Genomic DNA, 9,989 nt, shown 5'->3' with positions numbered 1-9,989 from the left:
GACATTCCATTATCTATTGACGAACAACCAATACAAGCCTAACCTCCAGAAAAACCAAAAAGAATTAAGAAAGCTCAACCGAAGGCGAAAGTGACTCAGGTGGAGACTGAGGACACTTTGCCAGCCCCACAACTGGCTCCAACTCAGAAAACTGCCTCCAACTCAGAAAACTGCCTCTGTCCCTTCGAAGAGGTCTGCCGAAGTACTTCCTTCTGAATCCTCTAAGTCTAAAAGGCCGAGGTCATCTGCAACGACTTCGGGGTCAAAGAACCCTGTTGTCCCCTGGGCCCCCGAGATCACCCTAGAGGACAAGCCTGTAATGGCAAATGACAGCGCTAACGATATTAATGTCGGCGTTGCACTCAGTACCGCTTTACTTCTCCCAGGCAAATTTGGAGCGGAACGCCAAGTACAGCAAGTATGAAAATTATGCCTTAATGTTACAGCACTCCGTTCAGGTATACATCTTCTTCTTGATAAATTTTTCTTTCTCTTTATTTTACACTTTGAATATTCTTTTAATACCTTTGTTTTTGTTTCAGGCCATCTAGCACGCCCATTCTTTCTCGATGCAGTCTTTTGAGAATCGGCAAAAGCTGGCCGACGTGAAGAAGGAGGTCTCTTCTATTCAAAAGATCAATAAAGGCCTTGAATCAAAAATGAAGAAGCTGGAGGATCAAGCTGAGGCTACAATTAAAGCCCAGAATAATGCTGAAGAGAAGGCCGAGGTTGCTGAGGCTATCAGAAAAATGGCTGAATCTCAAAGGAGAGAGGCCGAGGAAAAGATGGCCCAAGCTGAGAAAGAGCTTCAGGAGGCCCTGGCCACCAAAGAAGCTGAAATCAAAGAGGCCGACGAAAAGGCATATTCACTGGGTATGGCTGACGTCACTGAGGCCTATGAACTTCAAGTGAAGCAGGCATGCAACAAAGGTTTCACCCTTGGTTGGATGTCTCTTCTGAAAAAACTAAATATCCCTGATGATTCGCCTCTGAGAAATGCCGACAATATTCCTCTTCCATTTCCTCCTGCCTAACCCTTAAATCAAGACATCGGCGAATCTGAATCTGAGGATGCCGACGAGGAAGAGGATGAGGCTCTGGTCAGAAAATCTAAAGGCGCTGATGGGGCCAAGTCCCCTCCTCAGAATGAGCAAGTCCTAGACTTGACTCTGGATGATAAAGGTGATTTGGTTCCCAAAGAAGCTGTTCCTGAGATTGCACCAGCCGACATCCCTTCTAAGGTCAAGACGGTTGAAGAAACTCTTCAGGAAATTGACGCCGAGATAGCGGCAGAGAAGGAAGCCGAGGTGGTGTCTGATCTTCAACCAACTGTTGGGGAGGAGTCTTAGCTGTTTATCTTTTTCTTACTTGTATTTTTTGGCTTCTTTGTTTTGGGCAACAATGTACACTTTTTGTATGGCCGATGTGCCCCCTTTTTTTCTTAGAATGTTAATACAACTTTTCTCTTTTATTGAATGCTTGTTCTCCTGTCTTTTCTTCTTTGTGCAGTCTTTTCGGGGTTACATACCTCGGTTATGCCACCCGATAATTTATCTCGGCAAGTATCTGTCCTGTAAATTGCTTATAAGTTTCAACAAGGATAAATATATAATGGTTATAAATTTTTATTAAGTTATAACAAATGCTAAGCAATATATTTGGCTTAGCTTCAACTTGTAAATTGCTACAAATTTTAACAAGCGTTAAGCATTACTTCGTTTTAACTTCAACTTGTAAATTGCTACAAATTTTAACAAGTGTTAAGCATTACTTTAGTTTAACTTCAACTTGTAAATTGCTACAAATTTCAACAAGTGAAGATAAATAATTATCTCGGCTTAACTTCAACTTGTAAATTGCTACAAATTTTAACAAGCGTTAAGCATTACTTTAGTTTAATTTCAACTTGTAAATTGCTACAAATTTCAACAAGTGAAGATAAACAATTATCTCAGCTTAACTTCAACTTGTAAATTGCTACAAATTTCAACAAGCGTTAAGTATTACTTTAGTTTAACTTCAACTTGTAAATTGCTACAAATTTCAACAAGTGAAGATAAACAATTATCTCAGCTTAACTTCAACTTGTAAATTGCTACAAATTTCAACAAGCGTTAAGCATTACTTTAGTTTAACTTCAACTTGTAAATTGCTACAAATTTCAACAAGTGAAAATAAACAATTATCTCGGCTTAACTTTAACTTGTAAATTGCTACAAATTTCAACAAGCGTTAAGCATTACTTTAGTTTAACTTCAACTTGTAAATTGCTACAAATTTCAACAAGTGAAGATAAACAATTATCTCGGCTTAAATTCAACTTGTAAATTGCTACAAATTTCAACAAGTGAAGATAAACAATTATCTCGGCTTAACTTCAACTTGTAAATTGCTACAAATTTCAACAAGCGTTAAGCATTACTTTAGTTTAACTTCAACTTGTAAATTGCTACAAATTTCAACAAGTGAAGATAAACAATTATCTCGCCTTAACTTCAACTTGTAAATTGCTACAAATTTCAACAAGCGTTAGACATTACTTTAGTTTAACTTCAACTTGTACATTACTACAAATTTCAACAAATGAAGATAAACAATTATCTCGGCTTAACTTCAACTTGTAAATTGCTACAAATTTCAACAAGCGTTAAGCATTACTGTTTTCTCTCTGCCCCCAATGTGAACCTGAGTTCCACTTGGGTTCTCATTATTCAGAAACAATCATTATGTATCTTTTATCAATTCACAAGTCTTGGAGAATTCTGCTACGATTTTATTGATGATGTTTGGCAAAAAATAACAAGGAACATTTAATGATAGAAAAATTTCAAATTACAAGTGTTCCAAGGTCTAGGCAATGCTTTGCCCTTATTATCTTCAAGCCGGTATGCACCATTGCCCAATACCGAAGTAATTCTGTAGGGTCCTTCCCAGTTTGGGCCAAGCTTGCCCTCTCTAGGATTCTTCTTATTGCCAACAACTTTTCTTAGGACTAGGTTGCCGACCTGAAAATCCCTTGGATTAACCTTTTTATTGTAAGCTCTAGCGAGTTGCCGCTGGTATGCTGCGAGCTGAATTGCAGCTTTCTCCCTTCTTTCTTCTAAGAGATCCAGATCTCGGGCTAGAAGTATATTATTTGTTCTATTCTCTACTCCTTGGGTTCTGATCCCTGGGATGCCAATCTCTAGTGGGATGACTGCTTCTGTGCCATAAGCCATGGCAAAGGGGGTTTCCCTTGTTGATCTTCTCGGAGTAATCCGATATGCGTAGAGTACATTAGGCAACTCGTTTACCCACTTTCCTTTTGCTGCCTGCAGCCTTTTTTATATCCCATCCAAAATTACTTTGTTGGATGTTTCTGCTTGCCCATTGCTTTGGGGAAAACTTGGTGTTTAAAAGTAATTCTTTATCTTGAATTTTGCACAGAAGTTCTTGATGAGTTTGCTATCAAACTGCGTTCCGTTGTCGGCAACTATTGCCCTTGGAATGCCAAATCTGGTGATGATGTTTCTCCATATGAAATTCTTGACGTCCACATCTCGGATTTTGACAAGAGGTTCTGCTTCTATCCACTTTGTGAAGTAATCGGTTGCTACCAGCAAGTACTTCCTTTGCCCAGTTGCTTGGGGCAACTGTCCGATGAGATCCATGCCCCATTGGGCAAATGGCCATGGACTGGATACAGGGTTCAGGTCAGCAGCTGGCTGGTGTATCAGAGGTGCGAACCTTTGGCATTGTTCACACTTCTTTACGTAGGTTACTGCATCTTTTTGCATGTAGGGCCACCAATACCCCTGGGTAATGGCCCTGTGAGCTAGTGATCTGCCCCCAGTGTGGCTTCCACAAATCCCTTCATGAATCTCGTATAGAAAATCTTCAACCTGTAAAGGATGTACGCACCTTAAAAACGGTCCTGCAAAGGACCTTCTGTAGAGATGTCCATCTGCTGTCAGGCTGAATCTTGCCGATTTTAATCTGATCTTGTGTGCCTCCTTATGGTCTTCTGGTAGCTTTCCCTCTTTCAGGAATGCAACAATTACATCCATCCAGCTTGGACCCAAGTCCACACATATTGCTTCTTGCTCTGTGATCGGTTGTTCTATGCTTGGGTTTGACAGATAGTCAATCATTATTGTTCTTATTTTTCCAGTTTGCATTGAGCTTGCCAAGTTGGCCAACGCGTCAGCGTAGTTGTTATCATCTCAGCTGACTTGAAGAAGTCGACAATTACGAAACAAGTTTGTCAGTCTGATGACCTCCTTTGAGTATGCCGACATCCTATCATCTCGGGTTGCAAACTCTCCTGTTGTTTGATTTACTATAAGTTGGGAATCACAAAAAATTATTACCTCATCTGCCTCTGCTGCCACTGCTAGTTTCAGTCCTGCAATCAGTGCTTCGTATTCTGCCTCATTGTTTGAGGCCTTGAACCCCAATCGAATAGATTGTTCCAATATCTCCCCATCAGGAGATATTAACACTACTCTTGCCCCCGCTCCTTGCCGGTTTGAACTTCTATCGACAAACAGGCGAAAGGAGTCGCCGATGTAAATGCTGCAGGGTCTTAGTTTTTCTTTTCCTTGTTCTTTTGTCTTTGGCTGGGCTTCTCCTTACTTGCTTGGACATCGTTCATCTCGGCTCAACGGAGCCTGATGTTCGATCGATTCCGGCGTGAATTCGGCCACGAAGTCGGCCAAAACTTGGCCCTTAATTGCTGTTCTCGACCTGAACTCCAGGTCATATTGGCCCAAGGACACTGCCCATCTTGCTATTCTTCCAGTTAAGTCTCTTTGTTGTAACAAGGACTTTAGTGGGTGTTCTGTCAGCACTATAATCTTTTGCGCTTGAAAGTAATGGCTCAGCTTCTTTGAAGCCATTACCAAAGCTAGCGCCAATTTTTCCAAAGGTAGATACCTTGTTTCTGCATCGGCTAAGGTTTTGCTTACATAGTAAACAGCCCTTTGCTCCTCTTTTTCTTCACGAATTAATACCGCACTTATTGCATGTTCTGAAACGGCTAAGTACAAAAACAGCTCTTCTCCAGGTTCAGGTGTTGAGAGGACTGGAGCCGTGGTCAGATACCTCTTTAGGTCGGCCAAGGCGGCCTCACATTCCTCAGTCCATAGGAATGTTGTGGCCTTATTTACCAGGTTGAAGAAAGGTTTACATTTGTCTGAGTTTCGGCTTATGAACCTTTTTAGGGCTGCGGCCCTTCCAGTAAGCATCTGAACTTGTTTTGCCCACGTCGGGCTTTTTAGCTCTAAGATGGTCTTGATTTGATCTGGGCTGGCCTCAATGACTTTTCTTGTTACCAGGTACCCCAAAAATTTACCTGATCCAACTCCAAACGCGCACTTTGATGCGTTGAGTCGGAGCCGGTATGTTTTGAGTATCTCAAAGACCTCTTTTAGGTCGGCAAGATGACCCCTTAGATCCTTGGTCTTCACGACCATGTCGTCAATATAGACTTCCACTGTTTGGCCAATCAGATTTTTGAACATCTTGGTTACCAACCTTTGGTAAGTTGCTCCTGCATTTTTCAACCCAAAAGGCATTACCTTGTAACAATACAGTCCTTTCGGGGTGATAAACGTTGTCTTCTCTTCGTCTGGGGCGTACATGGCTATCTGGTGATATCCTCTGTAAGCGCCTAGGAAGCTCATCCTTCCATGTCCAGATGTGGCATCTACCAACTAGTCAATCTTGGGTAGAGGAAAGCAATCTTTGGGACAAGCTTTGTTCAAGCTTGTAAAATCTACGCTGACCTGCCATTTACCGTTCTTCCTCTTTACCACTACTGTGTTGGATAGCCATGTCGGGTAATGAACTTCTCGGATGGCCCTGGCCTCCAGAAGTTTTTCCATTTCTTCTTCTACTGCTTTGACGTGCATCAACGTCGGTCTTCTGGCTCGTTGAATCACAGGTTTTTTCGATCTGTCGACATTCAGTCTGTGGCAAGTGACCTTGGGGTCAATGCCAGGCATTTCGTAAGGTGTCCAGGCGAACACCTCAATGTTGGCTCTTAAAAAAGTCTCCAACTCTTTTTTCTCTTCTTCGGCTAAGCTTGAGCCGAAAAGAAAGAAGCGTTCTTCGTCTCCATCCTGGACAAAGATTTTCTTCAGCGCTTCTTCGCTCTTCTCGGCTGGTTCTTTGCCGACGTCTTCTAGGACTTCTACGTCCTTATCTTCAATTTCTGCCTTTTCTGATTCTCGAATGTTGCAGGTGGATTTCATTGCTGCCATGGAGCAATTCTTTGCCTGCAGTTAATCTCCTCTGACTTCTTCAATCCCATGCTCTATTGGGAATCGCAGTAGTTGATGCAATGTTGAGGGAACTGCCCCTATTGCATGCAACCATGGTCTTCCCAAGATGATGTTATATGGTGAAGGTGTGTCAATCACCATGAATTCTGTCCTGATTTTCTTAGTGCCAGCTTGTACTTCCAAGCTTGTTATGCCCAGTGGCCACGTCGGCGTTCCATTAAAGTCGACCATCGGGCTATTTGATTGCTCCAAGTCATCAGGATGAAGGCCCAGCTCTTTGTAGCATCTAACGTACATGATGTCACAAGAGCTGCCTTGATCAATCAGGATGCGTTTCACTTGGCACTCTCCAACCTGGAGGGATATTACCAAGGCATCATTATGGGGATGTTGGACCATCTCTAGGTCGGCTTCAGTAAACGCTATCGTCGGTCCCTGGCTTTCTTCAGGACGAGGTCGTTTATGTCCGACCTGGTTTACGTGCTGCAGGTGTTTTACCTTCTGGGTCTCTCCTCGTATGTCATTTTCGTTCACTTTTGAGTAAATTACGTTAACCACCCGCAGTCCTCCTGCGGGTGGTTGCTGTGCTGGGGGAGGCGAAGCTGCTGGTGCTTAAGGCAATCTTGCCTATTCTTCTCTAGTCCTGGCTTCATCAACAAGGTCCCTCAGATGTCCTTGCCTTACCAAGTCTTCTAAGTGTGCTTTTAGGGCTCTGCAGCCCTGAGTTGGGTGCCTTTCTTCATTGTGGTAAGCACAACGCCTACTGACGTTTCTTCCCATGAACTCCCCTGGTGTTCTTGTCAGTCCTGTAAAATAGGGTTGTTTCGAATTTGATCCAAGACTTTGTGGATCGGGACGCAGAATATAGTCGTTACTGCTTGTTTCGCCTTCAAGTCCGTTTCTTGTTTGGTCGGTCCGTTGTTACCTCGGCTTCGCTTCGGCGAGCCGTTTCCTTTCTCCTATTTTATTTCTTTATTTCCCGTCGTATCCTCCTCGGCTCTGGCGTACTTCTCGATTCGTGCCATGAGTTCTTCCATGCTTTTTGGCAATGTCTTTGCCAAAGATTTCTGTAGTGGGCAGTCATCTTTCAGACCGTTCTTGAAGGACACAACCGCCATCTCTTGGTTGCAATCAAGTATTCGATTGAACACTTCGTAGTACTTTTTTGCGTAGGCCCTAAGGCCTTCATCCTTGGCGATCTTTAAAGCCATCAGTGCGTCGACCCTCAATGGCTGAAGTTTATTTGTCACAAACCTGGCCACAAACATCTCGGCCAGGCCTTCCCAAGTTTTTACGCTTCCCTTCGGTAGTTTATGGAACCAATCTAATGCAATTTCTCTAAAGGACGAGGGGAATACTTTGCAGAGCAACGGCTCATTCCCACTATATAATGCCATTGAATTCAGGTATAGCCTAACGTGGAAGTTGGGATCTGACTTACCATCATATATTTGGAACCTCGGTATACTGAATCTCTTTGGTGCTTGAAATTTGTCCAGTTCCACTGAGAATGGTGTCTTTGGCTTAACCGGGGAAGTTACCTCGGCTTCAGCATTCTGTTGTTTCCTTTTGAGGTAATCTCTCAAGTCTTCTTTACTCCTCCCTGGAGCTTGGCTATCTCTGGACTTCAATATTTTTGGCACACTACTTTCAGCCTCGTGGTGGGCTCATTTTGATCTCTTTCCATGTGTTGTGTCGAAGCAGAGCGCTTGCCCTTAAACATGCCGATGTTCTTTGGGCTTTGGATCCTTCGTCTGATACGTCCTTCGGGACTCCTCTTGTCTTGGCACCTCTTGTCCGACTTCCCTGGAAGGTCGGTGAGAGTGCCTTCTGCTCCTGGTGTGCTGAGGGACTTCGGGGATTGCTCTTCTTCCCCTCTTCTGGGTATTAGTTTCTGGCATCGACATATCCTGCAGCGGGTATGGTGGCTGCATGACATTATTTTGCATCATGAAGTTGACGACCGACTGTAGGTCTGCCAACTTGTTCGCCAATTCTTTTACTTCCTCATCCCTCCGTAGGCACCTATCCCTCCATACCTGAAGGTTGTCTTCGTGATAGTACTTGCCTCTTCGTGATAGTACTTGCCTTGGTCTGTCCTCTTCGAAGTATCGCCCTCCTGGTCGACGTCTTTTTCACCGTGGTCTTGGTCATGAGTTTCTGCATTGTGGTTGTCTCCTTCAACGTCTAGGTCAATTGGTCTGCCACTCCAGCAGGAGTGTTGCCCCCAATGTTTTCCTTCTGTCCGTTACTGGCCATCTATTCTTCTAAGGTTCCCACAGACAGCGCCAAATTGTGTGGGTGATTTTCTGACCACACTACCCGCTTAGTAATCAGCTGTAAAGTACCGGCAGAATAGATGGCTTCAGCTCACCTGTAACAGAAAGAAAAGGCTCCGGCAGTGGCTCTTCCACCCGGGGGCACTCCGACGATCAAGTCAGTATATCTCTCAAAGATAATCAAGTGCTAAACTCACTATTCAAAGCATAAAACTGCGTACCTTAGACCCACGGGGGTGCCTCTCTTTTATAGCCAACTCAATCCTGATCCCACTAGAAGCCTGACTTCTATGGACTCCCATTCAGTACTTACTTTGGACTCTTCAAGAGATAAAGATAAACTCCCTAAGAGTTTTATCCTTATCTTGGCTAAGTCTCTTCTTTACTCTAGGACTCTTGTCCCTTATCTTTTATCCATTTATCTCAGACTCCGATAAATTTGGAGACAATCTCAGCCTTGCTGAGATAACCTCGGCGTCACAATCTGGACACGTGACACCTCGGCTGACATGTCGACGTCACCTTGCCACGTGTTGGTATTCAGAAAATACATCCCCACAGGCTCTTAACAGAATTATAGAATTTATGAGTTAATTTGTTTTACAACTATAAAAGCTGAGTTCGAGTTTTTGTTTACTAAGATTTGTAATATCATACTGTTCAAGCTTTCATTAATCTCATTAGCAAGTCCTTTTATTTTTTTAGAATTCTCTGATTGGTTGTTGAGAATTTCATTGTTCTAGGTTAGTTTAATTGAGTCATTTAGAATTTTTAAAATTTTAAGCAATTTGCTAAGCTTTATATATTCTAAACCTTCTATCTTTAAAGTTTCGTTTTAAGTATTTTAGTTTTCATCTAAACACTTCTATTAAATGATTTGGTAATTGTTTTGGAATGTAGGAGAGCTTAAACATCATTAGTTTTACAGTTATTTTTTCCTTCTGCTGATGAAGAAACTTATCTTCATTTGTCATTTTCATGTGTATGGAACTATGCACTTCGTTTTCAAGTGTAAATTTAAAACTTTGTCATGGGTATATATGAAAGTAATTTGTGAATATCCTAATACACTTTTTGAATATTTGTTTTGATAGTTAAAAGAAATTTCTTTACCCATAAAGCGTCTTTTGACTATGTGTAGTAGTGTAAGCACATGCATTGCACGTCAATAATTTTATATTAGTGCAAAGCTAAAAGTTTGATGGCAAAATTTATACTATTTTTGGTTTTATCATTGCCAAATTTTGAAAATGGTTGACATTGTATAAAGTTAAAGATTATTTAGAGACAGATTGACATTGTGTAAACTTACTAGCGTATGCCCGTGTCTAAAGGCACGGTGTAAATAATATTAAGATTAAAATGCAGTTATGAAAATATATTTAACAGACTGTACTCTACAATTCCAAACAAATCAAATATAAACAAAATTAAATATCAAATAATG

Source organism: Camellia sinensis, chromosome 8 (genome assembly GCF_055761805.1).
Source record: "Camellia sinensis isolate YWXY chromosome 8, ASM5576180v1, whole genome shotgun sequence".
In the NCBI taxonomy this organism is placed as follows: Eukaryota; Viridiplantae; Streptophyta; class Magnoliopsida; order Ericales; family Theaceae; genus Camellia; species Camellia sinensis.
Note: the sequence above shows the minus strand (reverse complement) of the source record.